The following is a 15141-nucleotide window of genomic DNA, read 5'->3' on the forward strand; positions in this document are numbered from 1 at the left end:
ATGTTGACTGATTTACAAGGGCATCATAACAATATTATGCTACAATACTGTGAGGTGTGCCGGGATATATTTCATCTAGAATTGTTGACTGATTTACAAGGTATCATAACAATATTATGCAACACCTCACAGTAGTGAGGTATGTCGGGAAATATTATTACACTGGGTTACAAAAAAATTGTAAGTTGTATAAGTTTTTTTCAACTGATTTAGGACAAATTTGCACCGCTGAATCCGAAAATGACACCCGTTTCTTTCGATCAGGTTAGGTTTTTGTGCTAAGTTGATTTTCAAAAATCCGATTTTGTGACATTTTCAGTTGATTTTTTTATTTCTCATCCGAAATTAATTTTTAAGATAAAAAAAAATCGTTTTCTAACACAATTCATCAATTGTTACAAAAAATGATCAGTGTATATTGAATAGTAGACAATGATAAAGGTAAGTACACGTAAATTGAATATTAGGTCATCACTGACCAACATTCAGGGCATGAACTTCCGTTTCTTTGAACTCCTAAGTGCTCAGCGTCAGGGACGTCTCTCTTCAGAGTCCAACAGTAATCAGCCATCATGACTGCATCCCAGCGTCCCTAATACCTGGTCTCCATCTCTTTCACGTCCTGATGGAATCTCTCCCCTTGCTCGTCGCTCACTGATCCCAGATTCTCAGGAAACCGGTCCACATGAAAGAATAAGTAATGCATTTTGATGCTCTTGCTGCATCCGAGGTTCCTGCAAGCAGTCAGCATATTGGTGACAAGTTCTACGTAGTTCCTGGACTTCTTATTGCCAATAGAGTTCTTCACGACAAGAACAAAAGCCTTCCACACTTCCAGTTCCACTTCGTTCATTGAATTTTCAAACTCTGGATCTCTGATGGGCTGACGGAGTTGAGGACCGTCAAAGATGCCAGCTTTCAAAAGTGTGAGTCAAGTAATTGAAGCAGCCGTCATCCTTGTCCAGAACTCTGGTGAACTGTTTGATCAAGCCGAGCTTGATGTGCAGCGGTGGGAAGAGTCTCCTGTCTCTGTCCACCTGAGGGTTGTTTATGACGTTCCTTGCTCTGCAAGGAACCAATTCCTCCCTGACAGGCCGGCAGTCGTTTTTCGTGTAATGCTGAACTTTGTCCCTACTATCACACGCGCACAGAAAGCACGGGTACTTGGTGAACCCGGACTGTTGTCCCTACAAAATACAAAAAAATACCATAAAGCTAAAAAATGGAGCATGTTAACTCTTCAGAATTTGTTTATTTAAAGAAATAAGAAATTATTTTGCCTCATAAAAATATAAAACACCCGGACATGTAGACAAAAACGTAACAAACATCATGTGGCAATAGATAAAAAAAAAAAGTTGACCTGATTGCGCAAAACCAGTGAGATGTTTGGATTCAGCACATCAACATTGTCCTAAATCACCTCAAAAAACTTAGACGATAAATTAGTTGTCGGCCAGTGTTATGAATTGTTGACTGATTTACTAGGCTGTCATAACACTATTATGCCGGAATATATCATTAAGGATTGGTGACTGATTTACAAGGCTGTCATAACACTATTATGCCGGAATATATCATTAAGGATTGGTGACTGATTTATAAGGCTGTCATAACACTTATGCTGAGCAGTGTGCCGGAATATATCATTAAGGATTGGTGACTGATTTATAAGGCTGTCATAACACTTATGCTGAGCAGTGTGCCTGAATATATCATTAAGGATCGTTGACTGATTTACAAGGCTGTCATAACAATATTATGTTACAATACTGAGTAGTGCAACGGGATATATATCATTAGGATTGGTGACTGCCTCACAAGGCTGTCATAACAATGATGCTGGTGGCTGAGGGAGCAGCGTAGTGGCAACGACCAGCAAGCTGTACAATGTTCAGGACGTGTTTCTGTTGTGTGTGTTTCTGGCAAGTCTTTGTCAGGTGTTCCTGAACAGACCTTTAGAGCTGCACTTATTAAAACTGCTGCTTAGAGGCCTGACATTCTCGGCGCGTGTGTGTGGGTGGGGCCCTGATTGTGGTCACTGCCACACCGACACTGTCATTACAACAGCAGCAGCAGCAACACTGACACTGATGTAAGCCTTGTCCATGTATTTTAGCAACTGATTAAAGCTTCCTGCTATGAACAGAAGGTTTCCGTGATCCCCCCGCAAGACTTGGCGTGGTCACAACCTGCAGCGACACATTCCCATAAAACGCCGGCCGGCGGGAGAGCCCGGGGCTTGGATTCACTAACGCACACCAGCCATAAAGTTCTTAGTGACATTCAGCATGGCGGCGATACAAATTTCTTATCTTGCTATTCTCCACCGCTTCTACAGCCCGCCATGTTTAGATTTGCATCTCTGGTACACACGCAGGTCCTCTGGACTAGGCTCCGAAACACGCTGATTTCTGAAGCCATCATCCAGTGTCTGAAGATTACCCACATGCTGCCCAGACCTTAAGGGAAATTACTGCGCCATTAACAGGCTGTCAAAGAGGTCAGCCTGCCGCCGATACAGAGAGAGAGAGAGAGAGAGAGAGAGAGAGAGAGAGAGAGAGAGAGAGAGAGAGAGAGAGAGAGAGAGAGAGAGAGAGAGAGAGAGAGAGAGAGAGAGAGATTTACTCGAAGTTATTCATTTAGTACTTAATTTTGAACAATAACTAAAAAGTCAGAATGACTGAATCCCTGATTCTGATCACTGTTATAAAAAATAAAAATTCTGTGCGCATGCCGCGCTGCAAATGTCTTCGATAGTTTTTTTAAATGCCGCAAAAAAAGTACCTCAGGATATTTTGGTGCGGTCCGCGGTAGTGCGGTATTTTCAGAAAGTTTGCGGGTGTGCGGTAGTGCGGTACTTTTTTGTGATGCGGTACTACAGCACTACCGCACTAAGTACCGCACTTGCCCACCTCTGCCGTCTGGACCACCACCACTGCCACCACCACTACCACAACTACTACCATCATCATCATCTGTAGCCTCTTCATCATCATCATTCTCACTACTATAACTGCTGTAGTGACTCGTAGTAGCAGTAGTAGTAGTAGTAGTAGAGGTTTCTCCCTTTTTACTCTCTACCTGCTTAACGTAGAGGCAACCGCTTAGTGCCAGCAGATAGGGGAAGGCCTCCTCTACCTGCTGCCTAAAAGGGAAGGGGACTGATAGAGGTGTGCAAGCAGGGGGGGGGGGGGGATATAAGCAATGTCGAGTTGATAATGATGGTAAAAATTGGGATATGAGGTTATTACCAGCTAATATTTCTTCCTTTTACTCTCCACCTGCTTAATGTAAAGGCAAGTGCTTAGTGTCAGCAGGTAGGGAAAGGACTCTTCTACCTGCTGACCAGAGGGGAAGGGGGTGGGGACAATAGCTTAAACAGGGGTGTTGTGGTCATAATTATAAGAAGACGCCTCCCCAGGAACCCAACAAAGGGGCCCGCCACCCCTCCAAATGGCCCTCTGGGAGCCCCATTTGTTGCCATACTCATCTGTAGAAGTGTTTGGAGATAACCCCACAAGGAGAAAAGACCCCCGGGCCCCCGCCCCCCAGATCTCCAGCCATGCCGGCATATAAAATGTCGCTGTGGATAATGATGGAGTTTTGATTACCAGCTCCAGCCACGCGTGATACCGTGAGTGAGGGCGCCTTGTGTTTCATATGACTGTAGCAGATGAATTGCTTTGCTTGTAGCAGAGATGTTATTACTATAAAGAATGTATTTTGCATAATGTTTAAGCTAAAGAACTGTACTTTATCATGTGATGTTAAAACCTTGAATGTAAATGTTTGTTGTAGCATGAATCTCGCTGAACGATATCGTAGGTAGGTGAGAGGGGAGACACATGTTTGTTGTAGCATGAATCTCGCTGAACGGTATCGTAGGTAGGTGAGAGGGGAGACGCCTAAGTGTTTGTTATAGCATGAATCTCGCTGAACGGTGTCGTAGGTAGGTGAGAGGGGAGACGCCTAAGTGTTTGTTGTAGCATGAATCTCGCTGAACGGTATCGTAGGTAGGTGAGAGGGGAGACGCCTAAGTGTTTGTTGTAGCATGAATCTCGCTGAACGGTATCGTAGGTAGGTGAGAGGGGAGACGCCTGAGTGTTTGTTGTAGCATGAATCTCGCTGAACGGTATCGTAGGTAGGTGAGAGGGGAGACGCCTAAGTGTTTGTTGTAGCATGAATCTCGCTGAACGGTATCGTAGGTAGGTGAGAGGGGAGACGCCTAAGTGTGTGACGGAAACAAAACAAGCTCGTCATGGAAACATCTTCGTCGCATGCTTTTGCATAATAATAATAATAATAATAATAATAATAATAATAATAATAATAATAATAATTATTATTATTATTATTATTATTATTATTATTATTATTATTATTATTATTATTATTATTATTTTTATCTTAATTATTATCACAATTTCATGTAGGAAACCGAAATCGTCGTTAAGTGACTGAAGCAGATATATAATAATAATAACAATAATGATAAAAAGAAGAAGAAGAACTGAATAATAATAATTATTATTATATTAATAAGAATGATGATGATAACGATAATAGTCAGCCAGTTTTTTTTCTGCTTTTCATTGGTTGTCTCTGAATGTGTCTGGCTGGAATAGTAAGCGATGTGTGGGGATAATGTAATAATAACGATAATAGTCAGCCAGTTTTTTTTCTGCTTTTCATTGGTTGTCTCTGAATGTGTCTGGCTGGAACAGTAAGCGATGTGTGGGGATAATGTAATAATAACGATAATATTCAGCCAGTTTTTTTCTGCCTTTCAGTGGTTGTCTCTGAATGTGTCTGCTGGAATAGTAAGCGATGTGTGGGGATAATGTAATAATAAGAATAGCCTAATAAATTAGGGCAGGACATTCAAAACCATGAATGCATATACACAAAAATAGGCATGTAGCAAGTCAGTATGGCCGCCGCGCCTTGCCATAGAGGCCTGAGTGGTGCACCGTGCACACTGGTGACTGGAGGCTGTAATTGTGAACGCCTGCTGCTGTAAGGTAGGGGTCGTTTATTTGGCAACCTTTTAGTCCATAGATCTTAAGATACAGGACTGCTGGGGGCTGTGTGCACCGGGGCCCGCAGGATGGAGGCGAGGGCTGTGCGTTGTGGCGGTGTGTGTGTGTGTGTGTGTGTGTGTGTGTGCCGTGTGCTTGGTTACGGCGGTGACGTGTGTGGCAAAATGTGTACATAACACACCAGAACATGACAGTAGAGGCTCAGGACAAACATGACTCGCAGCACCACACTAGTACAATGACACACAGTAGGGTGAAGGAACCTTAAAAATTTGTTAGTAAGAGGCTATGACGCTGCCAGGCGTGGCTGTCTGGCCGCGTGTGCCGCGTGTACGTATTGGGCCGCGTGTGCCGCGTGTACGTATTGGGCCGCGTGTGCCGCGTGTACGTATTGGGCCGCGTGTGCCGTGTGTACGTATTAGTGCAGAGGTTCTGAAACTGGGTGCCGCGGACAGTGCCTGGGGGTGCCGCGGACAGTGCCTGGGGGTGCCGCGGACAGTGCCTGGGGGTGCCACAAGATTGTCATGAATTTTGAATCATGCCTTTTTTTCTTCTTTTTATGTTAGTTTGCATTTACAACTCTTAAGTTAATAGTTCTACTGATGAGTTCTATGTTTAGGCATGTACTGTACTCTATGTTAATTTTGGTTTAAGTATGGATAATAATTTTGATTAATTGATTAAAGTGATTTAAACGGGTACAATTGCGTATAAGAAGTTAATTCATGTGAGGAGGGGAGGGATGAAAAAGGGGCGCCACAAAAGGGTTTATATAAGTTCAGGGCGCCATCGCTGAAAACAGACTGAGAGCCACTGTATTAGTGCTTAACTGTTTATCATCATATCAAGTTTTTAAGCAAGACTTTTGAGTGTACACTTTTCTGGTTGTACAGGTGCAGGATACACCTCAGGGTGAAAATGTCGGGTGGCTCACTAGTGCAGTGGCAACAGGGCTGAAAAATTACATAACCCCTCCACCCGGTAGAACAAAACCAAACCTGTTTTAAATGAAGGGTATGGATGTCTTTTAACATATTATGGGGTTTGTACTAAAATAAATTGCGTACAAGGGTATGAATTAACCCTTTGTTTGCGAAAATCTGGGAAATTTTTACAATTCATGTTATATGCGCCTAAGTCAGTTCTGGGTATGAAATTCACAGAAACTCCTCATGTTTTCCTGGTTTTTATTCATGGTACATCTGGACAAATACAGTAATGCTAAAAAAGTACAGATTTGATACCTCAGATTCTCATTTCAACTCCTTATTATCCAAAATTAAGTGTTTTTAAAAGAATATAATTAACTTCCTTTTCTATTTTCTACTGACTGAATGGGCGCACCTTCATGAAATCTGCTCCTAAGAAGGATGTTGATATGCTTTCAAGGAATATTGTATGTTTAGGGAGCTAGAATGACAAAAATCTCTCGTATCAAACCTTGATGCTCAAGCAGCCATAAAGGGTCATAATCCATATTTTCGTTACTTTCGGAAAGAGTAGGATAAATATGAGTGTTTACCAGTCTTTAATTTAAGAGTGTTACATTTATGTCTACTTTGTTGTTTTATGACAAATCTTGGAAAAAAAAAATCTGCCCAGACTGGTATTATTTATCGGTGATTTTTTCCATTATAACCTGCTAATCCTAGTCATCTCGCATAAAGTTCCTTTGATTCCTCTCAGTGAATTTCATCCACAGCCAATTGCAAGTAAATAAATATTTAGAACGTTCAGATAACTATAGGATGTACCAATGACTACATTTTGAACTATGGTATATGGCATGTATTCCTGGCCCTTTAAAAGACTCAAATTTGGTTTAGTCTTCTGCACTATTAACAACTCCTAACTGAACATTCGGACAGTCTTCACAAATACAAAGTTCAATGCATTTCAGCCCTGCATGAACACAAGTGCACCTACTACCATCTTTGCAGTTGCTTTCCTTGCATTGGCAGTACAGATGAGTCAGGTCTCTTACTTCAGCTGGGGCTGAATCCTGAGTGAACAATATAGGGTGTAGCCCAGACGAATCCCTGTACCAGCCAAAATCCTCAGGTTCACCAAGCTGTGGCTTAGGAAGATGACTATTACACCAGATGAGTGACTGGTACATGGCCCGTAAAGCATGCTGCTTAAAAGCATCATCAGTGGGGGGCAACTGGTTGGCTGGTTTATCAGTAGTTGTAGCAAGTTTGTAGCGAAGTTCATTAAGGGTCTTGCACTTTCCGGCTTTCTTGCCATACATGAGCAAGACAAATTCTGTAGCTGCAGCTAACCAACTCTCTGCAGGACTTTTGTAAAGCTTTGAACAGACTGACTCCGGCATATTCTGAAGAATGGTACATGCAGTTTTCTTTCCGATGCCAAAAATTGCGTTTGTAGAGTCACATCCTGTAATGGCGTGAACAGATGGGAGACTCTGACATGTGGCTTTACCCAACTCTGATGCCAGAGAGTGAACAGGGATAAACCGCTCTAGTAACATATTTGCCGGCATGGCCAGCATGCATGAAAACTTCATCAGTCAGCAACCCTAGGCTCATATAATAGAGCAGGATCACTAGAACGTCAGTGTCATCACACCGTACGATAGTACGCAGATACTGTGACTTCACGCCCACTGCGTGCAATACCATCCTAGTATCTGCTTCTTCTTGGTCACTGAACTGTTCTGCTAGCTCTTTTATACCCTGACATGAGACTCTGACCACAGTTTCCCCATCTCGAAAACCCCCAGCAATGACAACTGACTTGTCTGTCGGAATGCGGTCCACGATCTCCGTCAAGTATGAACTGACAAATTCTACAAGTGCAGGTTTGTTCCCTGCCCCTTTCAAGAACTGTCTGAAGCTTGGCACAGTTCTGTTGCCGACGATTAGATGGGTTTGACTGGCACTAACTGCTGCTCCACGGCGCTCTCGTTCATCTAACTTTATTGATGAAGGGCGATCATATCTGTCAAAAACGATTATGACTTCTCCAGCTTGATAAACTGGGTTCTTTAAAAGCCTAATCAATTGTTTGGCAATGATTTCTGCCAAGTCGTTGAAGGTTTTGAAGAAATTCTCATTTAAAGTTTGAATTAGTGCCATACCATCAATTATGTAGGCCGCAGTAGATTCTTCACTCCCAAGTAATACTGGCAACTCCACTATCTCATCAGATACTGATTCAAGCTTCTTTGCCAACTCTGACTTATCTGTCTTTCTTATAGCTCCATCGTCATGAAAGAGGGATGGGGGAACTGCAGCAAGCTTATGACAGGACCCTTTGAAGATCAACATCTCTGTTCTTGGAAACAGCAAGTAGGCGTCTGAACAGCACTTCAGTGTCAATGGTTATTTTCTTCTCTTTGTCATTGGTCATATGCTTCTTCATGTCAGCAAAGGTGAGGGCAGGTTTCTTTGGAATCGCATCCCAAAAACTCTTGCTCTGCTCAACCAATCGTTCCTTGATGAACTGTTCAAAAGCAACTTTCCCCTTCTCTGGCAAGGATCTGAGGGATTCCTCAACTGGTTTTGAAGCTATTCTGCCACTCACGATATTGAACAGTCCTTGAGTCACTTCCTTCAGATTGAATGGGTCCTGGCAGTGGTTTTGGATGTATTCATACACTCTGGAAACGTCCTCAGTATCTCTTAGTATTCTAGCCTTCCCCAACTCACTATGTTCTTTTCTGCCGTGTTTGGTGCTGCATAGTTCCTTGAAAGTCTCGCAATACTCCCCTGTCACATGCCTAGTAAGTAGCCAGCGGAGGAGAGCACTTTTCCGCAGTGTGAACCCTATGACACCTCCGTCGCTTTTGGCTTCCCTATTTATAGTCTGCTCAAGGGCCTGATCGGTTGGAACACAGTTGAAAGGAATGTCATACTAACATAGCGGACAGGTATACATGTGTTCCTCTATAGTATCAAGAACAATTCAACAAAATCTAGATAACAAAATTCATTAAATAATAAAGACTGGGTAAAGTTTTAAATATACTAACCCATTCAAGGACTAAGGGGGTAGAATAATTAAATGGCAGCATATTACTAACGAAAATAACCGGATCAGCTAATCAGAATCCCTACATGACATTTTTCCATATTCTAAACCTTGAATATCAGTAGTTTTCAGCAAACATGAAAAAAACCCAGTTTTAGTGAATTTCGGTATGGTGGTAATAAACGTTTACTATGATTTTTTTATATCATTTTAGCTCCCTAAACACCACATATTTCATGAAAGCACATCAACATCCTTCTTAGGAGCAGTTTTCATGAAGGTGCGCCCATTCAGTCAGTAGAAAATAGAAAAGGAAGTTAATTATATTCTTTTAAAAACACTTAATTTTGGATAATAAGGAGTTAAAATGAGAATCTGAGGTATCAAATCTGTACTTTTTTAGCATTACTGTATTTGTCCAGATGTACCATGAATAAAAACCAGGAAAACATGAGGAGTTTCTGTGAATTTCATACCCAGAACTGACTTAGGCGCATATAACATGAATTGTAAAAATTTCCCAGATTTTCGCAAACAAAGGGTTAATTCATACCCTTGTACGCAATTTATTTTAGTACAAACCCCATAATATGTTAAAAGACATCCATACCCTTCATTTAAAACAGGTTTGGTTTTGTTCTACCGGGTGGAGGGGTATCTCGTTAAATATGGCTCTTTTTCAGGTCTTGCCGCTGTACTACACAAACAGTTTTTGATGGCGTCCCCTTATAATATTCTTAAAAATACCTACTCCCTTCCCCACTAAATAACTTCGTGAGCCTGACGCCTCCCACCCACGAGCGGAAAAAGTCTGGTGAGGGAGCACGCGTTTGAACATGGAAGGCCTCTGAGGTAAGCACGGGCTACTTCACCCTCGCGCCTACCAAGCCCGCGTCAAAAGTTGCATCGTGTAGCAGGCCCCGAGCAGTGCCCTTGTTGGTGGTAGCGAGTGTTCTAAGTGCTAATCGGTTCACGGATAGAGAAAGTCATATCCGCCAGGGTTACTTTATTGGGCAAAACATACACAGGTCGTTACGACAAGGACAATACATAGGATAGGTGTTTGTTTGTGTATGTGTTTGTGTGAATGTTGTGAAGTGTGGGTGACATTTAAGTGTTGGTGTATATGTGGAACAATGTGTACGAGTGGACGACAAGAGGACGTGGACGGACAGTAGAAGATAAACAAGTAACAAGAGATAAACAATTAGACGCACAAGAAACAGCGAGACGGGAGCACGAACGAAAACATTGACACAAAATAAGAATGAACAATGAGTCTATACTGCAACGCCCCATTTTCTGTTTTCACTGGAAGAGCACGCGACTGCTTGAGCGGTGGCTGCTACAAGTACTCCCCCCCAGTGACGAGGAAGGAGGAACGAAATCTTCCCAGGTGCGGGGGCGCTGTGGCAGACTTTGATGCGTTGCGGTGTGTATTGTTGCGCGGTGAGTTGCGCTGAGTAGAGTTGCGTTGAGTAGTGTTCAGCTACGGTGAGTCGAGCTGAGGTGAGTAGTGCAGTGACAACAGCTACAGTAAGTCGAGCTGGAGTGAGTAGTGCGGTGACAACAGCTACGGTGAGTCGAGCTGGAGTGAGTAATGCGGTGACAACAGCTACGGTGAGTCGAGCTGGAGTGAGTAGTGCAGTGACAACAGCTACGGTGAGTCGAGCTGGAGTGAGTAATGCGGTGACAACAGCTACGGTGAGTCGAGCTGGAGTGAGTAATGCGGTGACAACAGCTACGGTGAGTCGAGCTGGAGTGAGTAATGCGGTGACAACAGCTACGGTGAGTCGAGCTGGAGTGAGTAATGCGGTGACAACAGCTACGGTGAGTCGAGCTGAAGTGAGTAGCGCGTAGGAGACAGCTACGGTGAGTCGAGCTGAAGTGAGTAACGCGTAGGAGACAGCTACGGTGAGTCGAGCTGAGATGAGTAGCGCAGTGAGGACAGCTACGGTAAGTCGAGCTGAAGTGTTGAGCAGCGAGGGGTTGAGCAGCGAGGAGTTGAGCAGCGTGAGGTGGGCTGCATGAGGTGGGTTGCATGAGGTGGGCTGCGTAAGGTGGGCTGCGTAAGGTGGGCTGCGGTGAGTTGAGTGGTTGGCTGTTTAATAGATCCTGGAAGGCTTGAATCCGCACTCCCGAATCGCGAACCACGTAGACGGGTCCTGAGCAGAAGAGTGGTGCTCTGAAGGACACCGCCGTAGTAGAGGAAGAGTTGCATGTCGTCGTCAGGTATGGTGAAGTCGAGCGGCGTGGAGATGGGCGAAAGGCACTGGCGTAAACGCGCCGGGGGCCACGGCAGTCAGAGAGTGCGTCGAGGGAACTGCGTGTGAAAGCGCTAGCTGACAGCGTGTCAGGGGCCTCGGCAGTCGGTGAGAGTAGAACGACTGCGTGTATTAAAGGCGCCAGCTGCCAACGTGTCAGGGGTCTCGGCAGTCCGTGAGGGCGTCGAATGACTGCGTGGTAAGGCGCTAGATGCCAGCGTGCCAGGGACCACAGCCGGTTGAGAATTGAGGGGCGCAAGCATATGCCAGTAGCCGCGGCAGTCGTGAGTGCGTCGAACGACTGCGTGGGAAGGCGCTAGATGCCAGCGAGCCGGGGGCCACAGCGAGTTGAAAAGTTAGGGGCGCTAGCATGTGCCAGGAGCCGCGGCAGTCCGTGAGAGTAAAACGAACTGCGTGTACTGTAGGCGCTGGCACGTGCCAGGGGCCTCTGTGGCTCGGGGAGTGAACCAGTGTTCAAAAAGGCACTGTAACACAACACTGTACGCTTAGTGGGTAACACTGTGACACTAACTGTTGCTGGGGACGTACTGCACTGAACTGTTGCTGGACACACTGCACTATACACAAGGATCCACAAGTGTAGGATAATCCAAGACGGCGGTGGTAGATCCAGGAGGCGGTGGTTAATCCAGGGGGCAGCTAGTAATCCCAGTGGGGTCACACTGTGTTTGCGTGTCTCTCTGAGTCTGTGTGGCGTGTGGCGGCGTATACACTGAGTCTGTATGGCGTGTACACTGAGTCTGTGTATGGCGTGTACACTGAGTGTGTGGCACTGTGTGTCTCAGTAATGTGTCGCACTGTGTTCACTGAGTCTGTGTAGTGTGTCACACGATGTGTGTGTCTCAGTCGCCGGACCAGCAGAAAAGCAGGGAGGAGGAGGGGTGGGGGTGGGTGAGTGAGCGCCGGGAGAAGCACCATGGGGCACAAAAGATGCCTGAAGGGCGCTGAAGATGCCTGGAGGAGGCGCACACAGGGAGCCTAGAAGAGGCGCACAGAGGGAGCCTGGAAGAGGCGCACAGAGGGAGCCTGGAAGAGGCGCACAGAGGGAGCCTGGAAGAGGCGCACAGAGGGAGCCTGGAAGAGGCGCACAGAGGGAGCCTGGAAGAGGCGCACAGAGGGTGCCTGGAAGAGGCGCACAGAGGGTGCCTGGGAAAGGCACAGAGGGTGCCTGGGAAAGGCACAGAGGGTGCCTGGGGAAGGCGCAGAAGGCGCCTAGGGGAGGGCGGGGGAAAACCCTGAAGGTGGCAACTACGCCTATGGCGTAATGTTTCTCCCGACCTGAGTGCTCAGCCCCACGAACCCCGAATGGAGGTGAGGATTTTTGCCCCAGGAGAGGGCGGACGAATGGACAAGTTACCCTGCCCAGGTCCTCCACTCTAGGAGAGAGTGCCCTTAAAACGGCACCGGCTATAAGCCACCTTGAACCATAGCAACACTCCGGGGTCACCAATTGTTGGTGGTAGCGAGTGTTCTAAGTGCTAATCGGTTCACGGATAGAGAAAGTCATATCCGCCAGGGTTACTTTATTGGGCAAAACATACACAGGTCGTTACGACAAGGACAATACATAGGATAGGTGTTTGTTTGTGTATGTGTTTGTGTGAATGTTGTGAAGTGTGGGTGACATTTAAGTGTTGGTGTATATGTGGAACAATGTGTACGAGTGGACGACAAGAGGACGTGGACGGACAGTAGAAGATAAACAAGTAACAAGAGATAAACAATTAGACGCACAAGAAACAGCGAGACGGGAGCACGAACGAAAACATTGACACAAAATAAGAATGAACAATGAGTCTATACTGCAACGCCCCATTTTCTGTTTTCACTGGAAGAGAGCACGCGACTGCTTGAGCGGTGGCTGCTACACCCTAACATGTACAGTCGACGATAGATAGTGTCACGGTTTTCAGAATGTTTAGCCTGGTGGCGGTATCTGGCAACTATACCACGGTGGCGCATTCACTGGTGATGTTACTGACGCCACGGCCAACAGAAGAGACGGTCCAACCGTGCGCAGGGTTGTGACGTCAGCAGGTGACGTCAGCGGAAGCCGTCGAGAGAAAACGGATGATTTTGTAGCGTCATCTATTCTCTCTCTCTCTCTCTCTCTCTCTCATTATTATTATTATTATTATTATTATTATTATTATTATTATTATTATTATTATTATTATTATTATTACTACTACTACTACACTTATTACTTTATCATTATTATTATCATTAGTAGTAGTACAATTACTATAATTACTAGTAATATTATAATTATTACTGTTATTATTACTATTATTACAATTTATCATTGTTCTTGCCATTATAATTATTTTTTTTACGTACGTACTATTTGCTTTTCAATCTATATTCCCTATCTCCACGAATGTTCCTATGAACGAAATAAAAGCATCATTATCATTATCATATATATCGTATACACTATGTGTGTGTGTGTGTGTGTGTGTGTGTGTGTGTGTGTGTCATATATATATATATATATATATATATATATATATATATATATATATATATATATATATATATAAATATATATATATATATATATATATATATATGTGTGTGTGTGTGTGTGTGTATGTGTGTATGTGATTAACCTTCTTATCCAAGTATTTTTGGACATATTCTTACTCGCCGCAATCATCCTCTATTGAACAGTTCACCTGTCCTCCCTCTGTAACACCTTAACCACTTCTACCCAGTACCGACTTCTAGCCCATTAATTGTGTGACTGCTTCAGTTCCTTAATCCTAAATGCTAAGGTCACCCATCGAAATAAAAGAAAATGGAGCCGAAATGCTAAAGTCACCCATGGAAATAAAAGAAAATGGAGCAAATGAGTTACATCCCCACCAGTGGTCAGGCGAAGACTGGTGGGGTGGGACCGTGGGCGGGACTGAGTGACTTCCCGTGACGTCACTGCGCAGAAGAGAAGAATTCTGGTACGAGGTTGAACAGACCTTATATTCTCTTGGCCTTGAGTGACGTGTATTAGTGTGTACAGTGGGTGTGTGACCGTGAAATTATAATATTGTATAATATTATATTATAATATAATGTAGTTAGAAATATACCAGATTACATGAATTCAATTTAGAAATGCGATAATGAATGTTTTCTACATGATGTTGATGATGATGACGACGAGGTAAAACATTACGAACAGTCTGAAACACTTTTTCTTATTAAACTTTGAAAATACCGCGTGCAATGCTGTCCCTCACAGAGGCAGGCAGTGACTAATGCCCCTTACCATCAAACAGCAAATAGGCTTGAGGGTCTGTTTAACCCGCAGCCTTAATTCCCGTCACTATAAAGCCTCAAAGACAATTCAGATCATCAAAAATCTAAAATCATTCCTCCGTGAAGATTACATAATATTTAAATATATATATATATATATATATATATATATATATATATATATATATATATATATATTTATATATATATATATATATATATATATATATATGTGTGTGTGTGTGTGTGTGTGTGTGTGTGTGTGTGTTGAGTGCGAGCGCGGAAAAGCCCGCGGTCGACGACGCCATCATATGAACGTTTATGGCCTATTATTATTATAATTTTTTTAATAAAGAAGAAGATCTCGGCTGTCAGAGATTTATTTTTTAGTTTAAAAGGCATAACAATCTCCCTTAATAAGTGCAGTATATTTTTAAATGTATCATAGTTTGATAAGCAACTTAGAGTTGCTCTTGACTAAATTTGACCGAAACTAAAAGCTCGTGTCAAAATGTAGCGACAGAGCCTAAAGAAAAAATATTTATTAACGTTAGCGACGGGCA

Source organism: Eriocheir sinensis, chromosome 32, assembly GCF_024679095.1.
Source record: "Eriocheir sinensis breed Jianghai 21 chromosome 32, ASM2467909v1, whole genome shotgun sequence".
In the NCBI taxonomy this organism is placed as follows: Eukaryota; Metazoa; Arthropoda; class Malacostraca; order Decapoda; family Varunidae; genus Eriocheir; species Eriocheir sinensis.